The following is a 16,606-nucleotide window of genomic DNA, read 5'->3' on the forward strand; positions in this document are numbered from 1 at the left end:
TTCCTGGAATGATCGTATTCCAGGACAATATCCTCATCACGGGTCGTGACACCGAGGAACACCTCCACAACCTGGAGGAGGTGCTACGCTGACTGGACTGGGTAGGCCTGCGACTCAAGAAGTCTAAATGTGTGTTCTTAGCTCCTGAGGTTGAGTTTCTGGGCAGGAGGGTTGCTGCAGATGGGATTCGGCCCACCGAATCCAAAACAGAGGTGATTCGACGAGCGCCCAGGCCCAGCAACACATCGGAGTTGCGTTCATTTTTGGGACTCTTGAACTATTTTGGGAACTTTCTGCCGAACTTAAGCACATTGTTGGAGCCGCTACACGTGCTCCTGCGTAAGGGTTGCGATCGGTTTTGGGGGGACTGTCAGGAACGGGCTTTCAATCGGGCGCGGAACCTACTTTGTTCAAATAAGTTGTTGACCCTGTACGACCCCTGTAAGAAATTGGTTCTGACATGTGATGCATCGTCCTATGGGGTTGGGTGCGTGTTGCAGCAGGGTAATGCTGAGGGTCAACTACAACCTGTGACTTATGCCTACAGGTCGCTCTCTCAGGCAGAACGGGGATATGGGATGGTTGAGAAGGAAGCACTCGTATGTGTCTATGGTGTGAAAAAGATGCATCAGTACCTTTTTGGCAGGAGGTTCGAATTAGAAACGGACCACAAGCCGTTAACATCCCTGTTGTCAGACAGCAAGGCTGTCAATGCCAATGCATCAGCTCGTATACAGTGATGAGTTCTCACGCTGGCTGCGTATGACTACCCCATCCGGCACCGGCCTGGCACTGAAAATTGCGCTGACTCACTCAGCAGGCCACCACCGAGGGGGCAGCGGAGCAAAGTGCTGAGATGGTCATGACCGTTGATGCCTTTGACAGCGCAGGCTCCCCCATCACAGCCCACCAGATCAAAATCTGGACCAACAGAGATCTCCTCCTATCTCTGATTAAGAAATGTGTCCTGACTGGGGATTGGGCGCCTGCACACGGAGCATGCCCTGAGGAGGTCAGACCGTTCCGCAGATGGATGGATGAGCTCTCCATCCAAGCCAACTGCCTACTATGGGGCAGCCGGGTAGTCATGCCCCAGAGGGGCAGGGAGGCATTCATTAGGGAACTCCACACCAAGCACCCAGGCATCGTGCTGATGAAGGCAATTGCCCGGTCACATGTCTTGTGGCCGGGAATTGATTCAGATCTGGAACACTGTGTTCGCAGGTGCACAACGTGTGCCCAGCTGGGTAATGCCCCCAGAGAGGCCCCACTCAGCCCGTGGCCCTGGCCCACCAGGCCATGGTCACACATTCACGTAGACTATGCGGGCCCGTTCATGGGAAATTGTTTCTCATTATGGTTGATGCGTACTCGAAATGAATCGAGTGCATCATTTTGAATTCGTGCACGACATCCACCACTGTGGAGAGTCTACGTGCGGTCTTTGCGACCCACGGCTTGCCGGACATCCTTGTCAGCGATAATGGCCCATGTTTCACTAGCTACAAATTTCGGGAGTTCATGTCGGGTAATGACATCAACCATGTCAGGACAGCACTGTTCAAGCCAACCTCCAATGGCCAGGCGGAACATGCGGTGCAAATCATAAAACAAGGCATGCTCAGGATTCAAGGTCCCTCCCTTCAATGCCGCCTATCACGCCTCCTGCTGGCCTATAGGACCCGACCGCACTCGCTCACGGGGGTCCCGCCCGCGGAGCTCCTTATGAAACGTACACTCAAAACTCGGCTGTCCCTCATTCATCCAGTCTTGTCTAACATTGTTGAAGGCAAGTGCCAGTCCCAAAATGAGACCATGACTGAAACTTAAGGGGGAGATGTATAGAAATTGATGACCCCGTATTTGTTCTCAATCACGCTTTGGGGCCCAAATGGCTTGAAGGTACTGTAATAGACAAAGATGGGAATAGGGTCAATCGTGGTTAAACTTAACAATGGGCAGATAAGCCGCAAGCATCTGGACCAAGTAAAAAAAAGGTTCAGCATGGATACTGAGGAACCCGAGGAAGATCATGAGATGGTGCTCACACCACCGCCAGTGAACGAGCAACAAGAACATTCAGCAGCATGCACAGTCCCGACGATCAGCCCGGACAGGCCGGAATCACCACAGGGGACAGACACTCACGCCAAGGCTCAACAACCAGAGCCCCAACTGCGGCGCTCCACGAGGGAGCATAGACCACCCGAAAGACTTAACCTATGATCCCATGGGGGGGTGATGTCATGTATGTAACCTTTATGTAACACCACTGCAATACTGTATATATCTAAGAAATGCGCACCTTGACCACAGGGGGTGAACTTGTGGGAGGCACTCCTCACCTGGTCATCGAGGTATATAAAGGTAGTTCCCACGCAGGGTCATCACTTCTTGGTCCTGTGAATAAAGGTTCAGGTCATAGAGTGACCTTGTCCATAGAATGTGCCTCGTGTGGATTTGTGTTATTGAGTAAGGACTTTACAGGGGGCAGGCAGGGAATTGGAGCTGAGTCCATGATCAGATCAGCCATGATCTTATTGAATGGCGGAGCAGGCTCTAGGGGCCGAATGGCCTACTCTTGTTCCTATTTCTTATGTTCATATGTTCTTATGCTACATAACCTGGCTGTCAATAGTGGACAGCAGCTCGAGGCCGAACTAGCAGTCCCACTGCAGGAGGAGGTGCAGGAGGAGGAGAAGGAGGAGGGGAGAGGAGGGGGAGGAGGAGGAGGAGGAGAAGGAGAGTCCTGAGCCACCCAGGAGGTGTCATCACCATCCCAACCCTGCAAAGAAAGTCCAGGCTCATCTGATTGCTGCTCGATTCCGATAATTTCATCCCCACATGACCCTTCAATGTCTACTCTCCATGGCCATCCCAATGAGTGACTTGATACACCATTGCCCACCATCACATTATACACCTGCCCAGATATAGGTGCAAAAAATAAAGATTTAATACATACTCAATATAACTCCAAACAACTAACAGAACAATAAACAATGCAGAAAAGTAACACATATACATAATTTGCCACCTTTGTACATTTCCAAATAACCCATCTTACGCATGCCTACCCTACCACTGTGCCTCAGTGTCTCCCCTGTGGCTGCCTCATGGGTCAGGGAAGGCTGCTGTCTTCCCTGTGTGGAAGCCGCAGATGTCCTTCTAGGACCGGCTGCAGACTGGTCAGCATCTTCCTGGGTGCTTGGCGAGGCCATGCGTGGAGGAATTGCTGGAGCGACAGGTTTGCGGCCAGGAATGCTGCTATCCTGAGGGAGCACATCATCCCTATCCTGGTCCGAGGAGCCTGAGTCATTCACCGGGGACGGCACAACACCACCACCACCGATCTGAGGGAGCTCAGGTCGGTGCTGTGACACCAGACTGGAAGGTCCCCCGTGGCCCATGGTGGATCCAGCCGCGTTAGCAACACTGAGGTGTCGGGGGGCATCCAGCCGAGACTGCATGAGAGCAGCCACATTCTCAAAGCCAGCAGATATGACAGCACTTAGACACTACGCAGATCTTGCACAGAGTGCATAAGAGCATTCTGAGCTTCCAGGGCCACGGCCATCCTCCCCAAACCAGCACCAATACGCTCGATCCCTCGCGCCTGTGCTGCAATGGCAGCTGCCACATCACCTACAGGTTGTGGCCTCACATCTGGATCGGACCGTGTACTCCCAGTATCTGAGCTGGTGCGTGTGGGTGGAAGCAGTGGCACGGTGCTGTCAGCAGTGTCCCCTTCCTCATTGGCGAGGTCCCCAAAAGATGGAGTCAGATCGAAAATGCTCGAAAACTCAGTGTCCTCAATGCTGTCAGTATGCTCATCTCACTGGCTCTCGTTAAGGGTCTCCTGCAGGCCTGGGAACGGTCTCTCATCATCCGGAGTCTCAGCAGGATCCTCTCCCACACCTCGGCTGACACTTGGCCTCTCATCGGCAAGCACCAATGGGAGAAGGGCTGCCGTGAGGGGGAGGTTCAGCCCTTCTCTCCATTGGGTCGCTGTCCTATTATAGATGGAGGTCCCCAACACCTCTTCCGTGATCTCCCTCCAGGCATTACTAAACACTTGGTGAGTTGGTCTCCCTACATTTGGCTGCAGGACTCGCCTCCTTCCCTCGACACCCTGCTTCATGAAAATCACGTTGCCCTTCTTCCCACAGGAGCACCAGCCATCCTTGAACACAGCTCCTCCCCACCTCAGGGTCTAGCTGCAAACCCTGGCCTTTAAAGCCAAGGAGCAGCTGCCTCATTCGCTACAAATCACCCTAAGGGTGAATTTCCCCATGGGAATACCACTCCAATCAACCCACCCACACCGCTGCAAACTATCAGTGTTGAAGGGCAATTAGACTGCTCCTGGGCACGGCCAAGGGGGCCATTAACCGGACCAGGCAGTGGGCGGTCGAGGGGGTCGTTCAGCCCGACTGCCTACCTTGCTTCTGCGGTTACATCCGGGCCAGGGTGTCCCTGGAGATGGAGCACGCGGTGTCCACCGGTACGCTCGCGGCCTTCCGCGAGAGGTGGGCAACGGAGGAACTGGAGTGCATCATCACCCCCGGCAACCAAATTTTAATTTGATTTAAGTTGATTGTCAAAAGTTTATTTGTTTGTCCATTTTAGTGCCCCTTAAATAAAGGGGCTCTTGATTTATTGTTTTACACCAAAATAGTTGAAGGGCAATTAGTGCTGGAGGAATTTTTGGGGGTAAAAAGCTGAATATGGATCCATTGGTCGCCGCAACCCTAGCGGTGCTAATCGTGGGAAAACAGCGGTAAGTCTGCCAGTTTTTTGTCGGCACTGAATTCCGACCCCCAAGTCTTTAGTTGCTCACAAGCTTTTATTCACTGACACCCATTAAATGCCATGCATCCCTCAGATCAGCTTGCAACCCTTCCCCAGCCCACTCCCATTTATATGAGAGCAAGAGTCCACCAGTAAATCCCACCACCTGCAAATAATTAACCCACAAGTGGGGAATACACCACTTAAGTACAATTAACAGAGTCCCCTCTTTTCTTTAAATCAAAAATTAAACTTTACGTCACAAACAAAATTTTAAATTAAAGACTTCATCCTCTATGCAAAGTATCACATTGATAGACGACCCATCTCCAGATTGCTTCACAATTTCTGTACGTGCAGTTCTTTTCGTAAAACAATCAGATAGTTGATGGCTTGAATCTCAGAGATTTAATTTTAGAGATTTCCTTTTTCTCCAGCATTTGTTTCAAGCCAACAAAGTCAATCCGTAACCTTTTCTCACTCACATTTTTGGTGATGTACATTATGCCGTAATGAACGATTGTCTATAACATTCAATGTGTAGACTATCTTCAGCACTCCCATTATACAGGATGTCACTCAAGATATGTCAAATAGAATCCCACATCCACTACCTCTGCAAGAGCGAGTGTTTCAGCAACCAGAGGACTTTCACAATCCTTTTTATTTCCTTAGCTTCCCAAGCTAAAGGACAACATTTCCCATTCTCACCCATTAGAAACCAGCTGCACGACAATACTCATCAGGAAGATCAGCTTGTGAAGCATCGCCACAAATAATTATCATGTTGTTTGGCTCACCCAAGGGTGGGAACTTCAGTGCGCATTTATCCAAATTTAAATGTTCTTAATATTTTATTTGCCCTGAAAAAACATTTTCTCCTGTGGGATGTTTCATTGAAGTACTTAACTCCAACACATCAAAACTAGCACCTGGTTTAGTCAGTGTGCATAACCAATCAGCTTCGCAATTGCTCTGTCTCTTCTTTAGATATACCATCACAACAACAACTTGTATTTATATAGTGCCTAATGTAGTGAAACGTCCCAAGGCGCTTCATAGGTGTGTTACAAGACAAAAAATTGACACCAAGCCGCATAAGAAGAAATTAGGGCAGATGGCCAAAGGGCTGGTCAAAGAGGTACGTTTTAAGGAGCATCTTAAAGGAGGTAAGAGAGGTAGGGAGGTGGAGAGGTTTAGGTGGGGAATTCCATAGCTTGGGGCCTAGGCAACAGAAGGCACGGCCACCGATGGTTGAGCGATTATAATCACCTTTGTGATGACCTTGTATGATTAACCGGACTGGGAGTAACTCTCTAGATAGGACCGTTGACTTATTTTGGTTGATATCCAAACCAATATATTTAAAAGCCCCACAGGCCTGATTCTAAATTTTAAACTCTTTTCTAATCTTATTAAGGACAAATTTCTCAAATTCTGCAATACCATCCCACAGGAAATTATGAACTTGTATCATGAAGATGCCTGAAAATTTTCCTTTATGGTATGGTGCCAATAAAACATTGCGGGATCTGATTTTAGTTGAACACAACCTATTGTCAGCAAAACAGCTCATGGAAATACCATACCCTGAAGCATCATTCAGGCCACAGACGCATTTGTTTAGTTTCATAGTGTTAGATCTCTTAATTTCCAATGAAATACGAACTCCGATGGTAGTTTTAACTTTTTAATCTTGGCAGAGAGCAACAAACTTCTTGGCTTCAAGCCAGGTCTTTGTTCTTACTGAGACACATAGTCAAAATGGCTGTATTTTATACCGGGTTCAATTTACAAAAAAGAACTCGCCTTCTTTGACCTTATTGGCTCAATCAATATTCTTTTAACGTTTTAATTGGCTCGCTACCCAAGATCCGAAAATGTCAAGTTGATTGATGAGTTAATGCAACATGCTGAACTGCATGTAGCAGCCTTGACTTGGGGGTCTGTGAATTTTCACAGTCTGTCTAAATGAGCCTGTTTGAATACTCTATCAATCCCCCCTTTGATTCTTTCACAAACTGAATCATAAAACATCAGGTATCACTGGTTAAACATTCTACAAAATAATTTCATACATGTTAATAGAGTTTCCTTCTAAAATTTGTTGATGTATTTCGCCATATGTCTGGACTAGTAGCTTCCACACAAATTTACACCAACCCGTGTTCCATCGTGGCCACAATGGAAGTCTGATTTTAGTAGGTTAATTAACCTTATTCCAATTTAATCCAAATCAATATCTTAGTTCAACCAGTAAACAACCTTCCCTTAAGCATAACATACCCCTGTGCCACGTACAGACGGTCTGCTGGGACCTGCAAGGTGTCTCACATGCGGGACAGCAGCTACAGCCGCCTGGTCGCAACAACATTTAATCAACATAAACAAACAATATAAAAGTAAAACAATTACAACAAATAGAATTAAACCTTCCACCAATGAAGTTCCTATTGAACCTAGCCATTCAGTGGCTCCACTCCACAAAGTGAATGATGGGGGTTGCTTAAGTTTTTCTACCTCCTTTTGGATATGCTCCGCTAAGTGGATAATTTCTTCAGAGCTATCTGGGATATATGTGCAACACTCAGTTCCGAGTAGGGTGCAAATATCTCCCTTTTCAGCCAGGATGTAATCAAGGGCCAGTCTATTCTGTAGGGCTACTGTGCGGATTACTACCATTTCTGCATTGATTTTAACTAGGGCCTCTGAGGTATCATTGGCTACTCGTTCCACAACGGATGCCATGTTAATGGATTCCCTTGCCAGTTTGGCGGTGCCATACCTGGGGATCAGAATGGCAAAGAACCTCTCTGTTTCTGTGATAGCTCTCTTAGGACAGTGTAAATGTTCCGACAGTGACTTTATATGATACATATAAGGCACAATGTAGGCTAAATAGCAGGATCCCGTCCAATTCTGGGGCAGCCAAGGGTAGGCCTTGTGGCCACACACCCAATAGGTGCCATTATATGCAATGAATGTTAGCTGTTTCTTTGTCAGCAACACTCCGGGGCCTGTCCAGGCTTTTCCATCTGTTTTATTCAGAATCCCCGTTACGTTAAAAATTCCCACATCGGCCCAGTTTGGACGGTTCCGTGGCTTGATTATATTATAATTCCGGGAGCAGTTATTATACCCCATATTTTGGCCTCCTTTGATGTTTCTAATCAGACAGACCGATTCCCCCGGTCTTCCTATTCCCGTTGTATTAGTGATAACAAAAAATGAGGGCCGTTTGGAATTATTGTAGCACAGTTGGTATCCCCCTTCAAAGGTAGTCAGATTACAACCTGCTGACTTCCATTTACATGCCCAGTTTTCCGTATCCTGAAACGCATTGCCTGTTTTATTTTGATTAATTATCCACTCAGCCATTTCCGAGATATTCAAGGGAACTGGCCTCAAGGGAATCCCTCCCTTTGAGTGAATAGAAATATGTGCTCACACCCAACAACGAGAAATGTTACATTGTTTGGCATAAATGTATGACATATATAAAAAGGTATTTACATGTAATTCCCTTGCTACCCTACTATTTCCCTTTGGTGCAGAGGGTCGGCTAGTAAGAAGTAGGCCTATGCCTAGAATACCTACAATCAATAATACAGTAAATTTATACATTTTCGCAAAAAGTAATTGTCCTTATTAGATTTCAGCTTCAGTTACGGGTGCTCGTTTAACGTGTGAAGCGTGGATCCAGGCTTTCTTTCCTTGGACTTTAACAGCTGCCTGGGTGGTCAATAACACTTGATAAGATCCCTCCCACTTGGCACCCAAAGGTTCTTTATGCAACTTTTTCACATACACCCAGACTCCCGGGATGATGTCGTGTCCTCCTTCGGGTGGATTACCCCAAACTGCCAATACCTGTCGGGAAACGGAACTAATAGCATTGGTTAAGTTCCGACAGTATGATAACAAAGTGTCACTCATTAAGTGAACATCAGCTTTCCGTAAATCGATAGTTCCTGGCAGCGACATGGGTCTTCCTGTTATAATTTCAAATGGGCTTAGACCTGTAGTTCTGTTCGGGGTTGCCCTAATGCTACATAGCACTACTGGTAGTGCCTGGGGCCATGGTGTTCCTTCTTGGTGATTTGTGCTTTGTTGATGCTGGCTTTATGTCCTTTCAGCCGAAGGTGATCCAGCAAAGCTCGTAAATCTTGTTCATGCTGTTCTTCCGTGTTTGAAGCTAGCAGGATATCGTCTACATATTGTTGGGGTAAGCATGTTAATTCCGCCCCTGTGTCTAAAAGACAGTCCACATCCTTATCGCCCACCCTCACAGTTATATATAGCCCATCTCCTCCCTGTTGTATTAGTGCGAGGAGGGGGGCCAGGGTAGGCTCTAATCGTTTTTTGCTAGCCCAAGTAACTCCTTCTGTTGTTGTATTGTCAGTCGCTTAAATGCTTCTATGAGGTTGTTATCTTGTGACAAGCCTGGTTTGTTGGCTGAATTGTATCCCTGGCTGCGTCCTCTTCCCCAGCCACGACCTTGCTGTTTTGCCCTGCACGTCTTGGCCCAGTGACCTTCTTTCCCACAATAATGACATTTTCCGGGTAATTTTCCTAATAACTTGTTTATCGGAATCCTGGGATTTCCATCCCATAGCCTGTACAGCTCGGACTTTAGCTCCCATATCCCGATCTAATCGATCCACCAATGCTGCAAAGGTAGTTCCTCTACCTTCCCAGTCCGGTAACACTACCTTAAGCATTTTGGACAGTTCTGGCTTTAGACCTGCCACGAAAGCTGCTTTCAGGAGTCTAAACACTTGTTCATCCATTTCCTCATCCGTATTATTCATACCCGAATGTTCTAGCCACGAGCATCTAAACCACTCGTCATACTCCAGGACCTCCTCTGTTCCTTTCTGTTGGCAGGCTGCAATTTTTCCCCAGTCTATCTTAGCTGGACTGAAGGCTTGCAGCCAGTGTTTAATCGCCTCCCATCCTGCATCTAATTCTTGCTCATTCTGCCCCAAAGCTTCATCTACCTTGTCGTGCAATTTTCTTCCCTGTGTTTTTGGCACCATTATGGTCAAAATTTGCACTCCATCCCAGGGATGAAGTTGATATATATTTTTAAGCGGTCCAATTGGTCCCACGTTTTTACTCCCCCTTTCTTTGGATTGGGCAATTCCTTGGACCATTTATCAATTTTCTCTGGGTCTGCCGGAGCATGAACTAAGTATTCTGCATACACTCTTCTCTTGGTTCCGCCCTCATCCGCAGTCTCTTCTGATTTGACTACAACTCGTCTTTTTTTTAAACGGGGCAAAGCACACCCCTAATTCTTCATCATCCTCCGACACTGTATTGTCGGAGGATTCAGAATTCGTATCTATTCCTCGGTCGTGTCTTCGGGTTTGCGCTTTTAATTTATCCAAACATGGGTACCCTGGGAATTGATCAATACATTTTCCTTTTCCTATTACTGTCTCTTGACCTAATGATTTTTTCCATTCTTTAATTTCACCTTTAAGATCTTTAACTTCCACTTTGTAAGGGGTTTTCACAGGGTTGTTGTGCCTTGGGTGTCTCTCTCTGGGCCTCTGCCCTCACAGCTTATGCCTGGCCTGTGAGGTACCCTGAGTGCTGCAAGAGCACCCCTGGAGAGACTGTGTCCACAGCTTATGAAGGGGGTTTTGAGACTCGTGCGTCCCCACAGCTTATGCCTAGCCTGAGAGTGTCAAACACTCCTAACCCCTTCTTCCCGAGCCTGTGACACACAGTTGAGCGTTTTCGAGGCGCTCCTAGCTTCCCTTACACTGTTCTGACATAAGACTCACGATCAGGAGATGTAATACAATAGAACTGAGACAAGGTGATTCCAAGAGGAACTTTCGGCTTCCAATTTATTTGACAAGGTGTAACTCAACAAACAGCAATACACCAACAAAACAATTCCCCTAAATCCCACTAAAACAGACCCAACGAAAATCTTTACAGCAGTTTAACAGTACAATGCCCAACCTCCCACCTTTCCTGGCCTAACTGAGTTGGGAGTTCTGGGGACCAGAGGTTATACTCACTACTGTGCCTTCCGCAGTCTGGTGGTTTGTTTCTTCTATCTTCGGTGTCTTCGGACACTGGTTTTCCTTCAGTGTCGAGAGGCTTGTGGTTGTGGTTGTTGAATCACCAGGGCAGGGAAAATCATCACTCCTCTATACCACTACGTCAGGAACCCCTTTTTTATTGCCAGATTATCCAGTCCGCCTCTCCTACTGAAGTCGATTCTTCTCATTGGTGGACTTTTGATTTTGTAAAATGCAGCAGTTTGAGGTTTTTAGGTTTTTTTCCCACTGATCTTAACCTACTCAAGGTTTGAGTGGGTGTTGATTGCATTGGCCTCCTGTAGCCATTGTGCTAGTCTGGCCTGAGCCAGATATTTCTATGCCTGATGAAAAAGGTGTTGGAATATGTATGTGGCATTGTTTAAATGCTAATGTTTTCAAAGGGGCAAGTTTCGAGGGTATACAGTTCCCAGACAATTTGATTAGTTCCAAAGTCCAAACTGGCCCTTTTGATATTGACTCCACCCCTTTTCTTGCAGACCTTTTAAAAAATCCCAAATTCGATTAAAGTTCGTAGTTTCTTCCATGTGCACTTTAGGATTTCAAACTTTCTGGTAGATAGTTCCAAATTAAATTCCCTTTCCTATGAGTCCAAACACTGGGGGGGGGGGGTCTCCATTTGTGTCCCAAAGTTTTCCTTCCATCGGTTTCAATTCACAGCACAGAATGATCCCACAGCCCTTTTCCTTCTGGGTAAAATGAGGGGGTTTTCATCCTCCCCTACAGCTTCCAGCTTTTCAAGTTCAAGTTTTTTCTGTCACAGCTGTGCACAAACAGCTTGCAATGGATCCTTTGTACTGGTCAGTTCTCGATCATGTTGGGAACGCATTATAATTTCATTCCAGTTTCGGATCTGGCCCATAACCACTAGGGACCATCTAGTTCGCTCTTTATTTTTCATACAGGTCGTTTTTCCCCAGACCCTTTTAATCTCGTCCAAGGACCATTGTCCTTTGGAGGTTCCGTACTTTTGTTCGATCTTAATACAGGTTTTAGATAAGTTGAATTGTTGCTCTATGTATTCTTTCAACTGTTCGAGAATTAAATCTAGCGAAACTTCAGGTGGTGCTTGCCCACCTTTAACAGTTGTAGGCAATTTTTTGTTCTTATCTCCTGTCGCCATTTCTTTACTGAGTTCGTTACTGGGGCCTCGAGTCGTAGGCTTGCTAGCCGATCAATAGGTCGGTGATTAATTAACTAACACACCGCCGAAGTTTAGACGTCTATGGGACCTCGAGCCGACTACCAACTGGAGGGTTCGCAAACTGGAGGCTTTCGGAATCGCGTAGAAGGAGAGGCGAATTTAGACTTTTAACCGAGGACTTTTTTTTAAAAAAGAAGAAGAGGAGTCCTTACCTCAATATATAGGTCCGATGTCCAAAATTCAGTTTCTTTCCTCAGCGATCCTATTCGCAGCGCCAAAATTGTTAGATCTCTTAATTTCCAATGAAATACGAACTCCGATGGTAATTTTAACTTTTTAATCTTGGCAGAGAGCAACAAACTTCTTGGCTTCAAGCCAGGTCTTTGTTCTTACTGAGACACATGGTCAAAATTGCTGTATTTTATACCGGGTTCAATTTACAGAAAAGAACTCGCCTTCTTTGACCTTATTGGCTCAATCAATATTCTTTTAACGTTTTAATTGGCTCACCATAGTTTTACTTCCGCGTCTGCTGCGTCGTTAGGCGGTTTCAGAAACACTGCTCTAGAAAGTATCACCCTACACAAATGCAGCTTTATGTCAATTGGCCTGTACTCCCATGAACATGTGGCCATAAGAGCCAAAAAGATGTTTAAGATTACTTTTCCAGCAGTGCAAGAGATCACTAACATCTGTATCATCCAGTTTCTCTTCAAAACCCCGAGCTACCAACCTCGCGTTAGCCTAAGAAGTCCAATCGCAAGGACTTTTTCAGTACAAGCCCATCTATGCAACAAAGCTAGTTGACCCCTGGTCATCAAAATCCATGGTGCGGCCTTGGACAACGTGGACCATTTTCCATACCTCGGGAGCTTATCAGTAAGGGCAGACATCGACGACGAGGTCCAACACCGCCTCCAGTGCGCCAGTGCAGCCTTCAGTCACCTGAGGAAAAGAGTGTTTGAAGACCAGGACCTCAAATCTGGCACCAAGCTTATGGTCTACAGGGCTGTAGTGATACCCACCCTCCTGTATGGCTCAGACACGTGGACCATATACAGTAGACACCTCAAAGCACTGGAGAAATACCACCAGTGCTGCCTCCGCAAGATCCTGCAAATCCACTGGGAGGATAAACGCACCAACATCAGTGTCCTCGATCAGGCCAACATCCCCAGCATCGAAGCACTGACCATACTCGACCAGCTCCGTTATGCAAGCCACATCATCCGCATGCCCGACACAAGATTCCCAAAGCAAGTGCTCTACTCGGAACTCCTACACAGCAAGCGAGCCCCAGGTGGGCAGAGGAAACATTTCAAGGACACCCTCAAAGCCTCCTTGATAAAGTGCAACATCCCCACCGACATCTGGGAGTCCCTGGCCCAAGACCACCCAAAGTGGAGGAAGAGCATCCAGGAGCCTCGAGCCTCATCGCCGAGAGCATGCAGAAACCAAACGCAGACAGCGGAAGGAGCATGCGGAAAACCAGACTCCCCACTTTCCTTCAACCACTGTCTGTCCCACCTGTGACAGAGACTGTAATTCCAGCATTGGACTATACAGTCACCTGAGAACTCACTTTTAGAGTAGATGCAAGTCTTGATGATGATACCTCAGAATAAATTCCAAATTGTTTCCAACTATCTAACCCCCTTTATTTTGCCTCCCTCATTCATTTATCCTCAAGTTTATTGACAGCCACTAAAACCTCATGATCATGAGTACCTCTACCTCTAGTTCTGTTACATGCCTGTTCTAATGTTTTTGATCTGTGGCCTCTACTTCCACTTCAGTCCGTAGGGATTACCACTGTGAGATCTCCCTCTTGCACTATCGGAGGCTCTTTCTCTAGTTCGTGATCCTTTTTGACGCGAGAGATACTTTCAGACTCTATCACTACTTGTACTGCACTCATTTACTTTCCACTCTTTTCACCCTGTTCTGTCAGTCCATGGACCTCGCTTCTTGACCAACATTCAACTAAATTTATACCTGCCAGTAGCTTCTCCTCCTGCACGACCTAAAAGTGTTTCCCCGCTTCATTCATTAGTCCCTTCTGGAACATACGTCACCCGTGTACCCACTCTGGGCAACTGCTCTGTGGATGTGATATGTCTGTCATGTGTGTCATGATCACTCACATTACTACTGTCCAGACCTTTATCTACATCATTCTGTTCCTCAGGACCCTCATCAAAAAATCATGAACATTTGAGTTACAAGGTGCCATGTTTACTTCGATCAATTGCTGGGAGTTCGAGATTTTATAATTAATTCCAATTAATCGTGAAGAAGGAACCTTAATAGTTTGATTACCATGTTTGACATGCACTGTCTTACCATCATGACCTATTACCTGACCACAGCCTTTCCATTCCCTATAACCCTCTCTTGTATTGTGTACCAAATCTCCTGTATTGCACTCAGTCTCACACGGTCCAATACCATGCCTCAGTTCTCTGCGCATTTTCTGATACCTCAGCCTTGATAAAAGCCCATCTCCCTGCAAGCAAAGCATTTAAACGCTCAGAAAAATGGCATTCATTGTAATATTTTCTAGAGCAGGAGGATCATCACAAAGAACAGAAGGCTACAGGTGTGGTGCCAGAGGCCTGGAGGACTGCTAATGTTGTACCTTTGTTTAAAAAGGGAGAAAGGGATAGACTGAGTAATTACAGGCCAGCCAGCCAAACCTCGGTGGTGCGAAAATTATTGGAAAAAATCCTGAAGAACAGGATAAATCTTCATTTGGAAAGACATGGATTAATCAAGGACAGCACGGATTTGTTAAGGGAAGGTCGTGTCTGACTAACTTGATTGAATTTTTCGAGGAGGTAACCAGGAGGGTCGATGAGGGCAGTGCATATGATGTAGTGTATATGGATTTTAGCAACGCTTTAGATAAGGTTCCACATGGCAGATTCATCACGAAAGTAAAAGCCCATGGGATCCAGGGCAAAGTGGCAAGTTGAATCCAAAATTGGCTCAGAGGCAGGAAGCAAAGGGTAATGGTTGATGGATGTTTTTGTGACTGGAAGTCTGTATGCAGTGGGGTTCCGCAGGGCTCAGTGCTGAGTCACTTGCTTTTTGTGGTATATATCAATGACCTGGACTTGAATGTTGGGGATATGATTAAGAAGTTTGCAGATGACACTAAAACCGACTGTGTGGTTGATAATGAAGAAGAAAGCTGTGGACTGCAGGAAGATATCAATGTACTGGTCAGGTGGGCAGAACAGTGGCAAATGGAATTCAATCCACATGTGTGAGATAATGCTTTTGGGGAGGTCTAACAAGGCAAGGGAATACACATTAAATAGAAACATAGAAAATAGGTGCAGGAATAGGCCATTCGGCCCTTCGAGTCTGCACCACCATTCAATAAGATCATGGCTGATCATTCACCTCAGTACCCCTTTCCTGCTTTATCTCCATGACCCTTGATCCCTTTAGCCGTAAGGACCATATTGAACACCCTCTTGAATATATCCAATGAACTGGCATCAACAACTCACTGCGGTAGGGAATTCCACAGGTTAACAAATCTCTGAGTGAAGAAGTTTCTCCTTATCTCAGTCCTAAATGGCTTACCCCTTATCCTTAGACTATGTCCCCTGGTTCTGGACTTCCCCAATATCGGGAACATTCTTCTTGCATCTAACCTGTCCAGCCCTGTCAAAATTTTATGTTTCTATGAGATCCTCTGTCATCCTTCTAAACTCCAGTGAATACAGGCCCAGTCATTCCAGTTGCTCCTCATATGTCAGTCCTGCCATCCCGGGAATCAGTCTAGTGAACCTTCGCTGCACTCCCTCAATAGCAAGAACGTCCTTCCTCAGATTAGGAGACCAAAACTGACCACAATATTCCAGGTGAGGTCTCACCAAGGCCCTGTACAACTGCAGTAAGACTTCCCTGCTCCTATACTCAAATCCCCTAGCTATGAAGGCCAACATACCATTTGCCTTCTTCACCACCTGCATGCCAACTTTCAATGACTGATGTACCATGACACCCAGGACTCGTTGCACCTCCCCCTTTCCTAATTTGCCACCATTCAGATAATATTCTGCCATTGTGTTTTTGCCACCAAAGTGGATAACCTCACATTTATCCACATTATACTGCATCTGCCACGCGTTTGCCCACTCACCTAACCTGTCCAAGTCACATTGCACCCTTTTAGCATCCTCCTCACAGTTCACACCGCCACCCAGCTTAGTGTCATCTGCAAACTTGGAGATATTACACTCAATTCCCTCATCCAAGTCATTAATGTATATTGTAAATAGCTGGGGTCCCAGCACTGAGCCCTGCGGCACCCCACTAGTCACTGCCTGCCATTCTAAAAAGGATCCGTTTATCCCGACTCTCTGCTTCCTGTCTGCCAACCAATTCTCTATCCACGTCAGTACATTATCCTCAATACCATGTGCTTTAATTTTGCACACCAATCTCTTGTGTGGGACCTTGTCAAAAACCTTTTGAAAGTCCAAATACGGCACATCCACTGGTTCTCCCTTGTTCACTCTACTAGTTGCATCCTCAATAAATTCTAGAAGATTCGTCAAGCAGGATTTCCCTTTCA

This window comes from Pristiophorus japonicus, chromosome 19 (genome assembly GCF_044704955.1).
Source record: "Pristiophorus japonicus isolate sPriJap1 chromosome 19, sPriJap1.hap1, whole genome shotgun sequence".
NCBI lineage: Eukaryota > Metazoa > Chordata > Chondrichthyes > Pristiophoridae > Pristiophorus > Pristiophorus japonicus.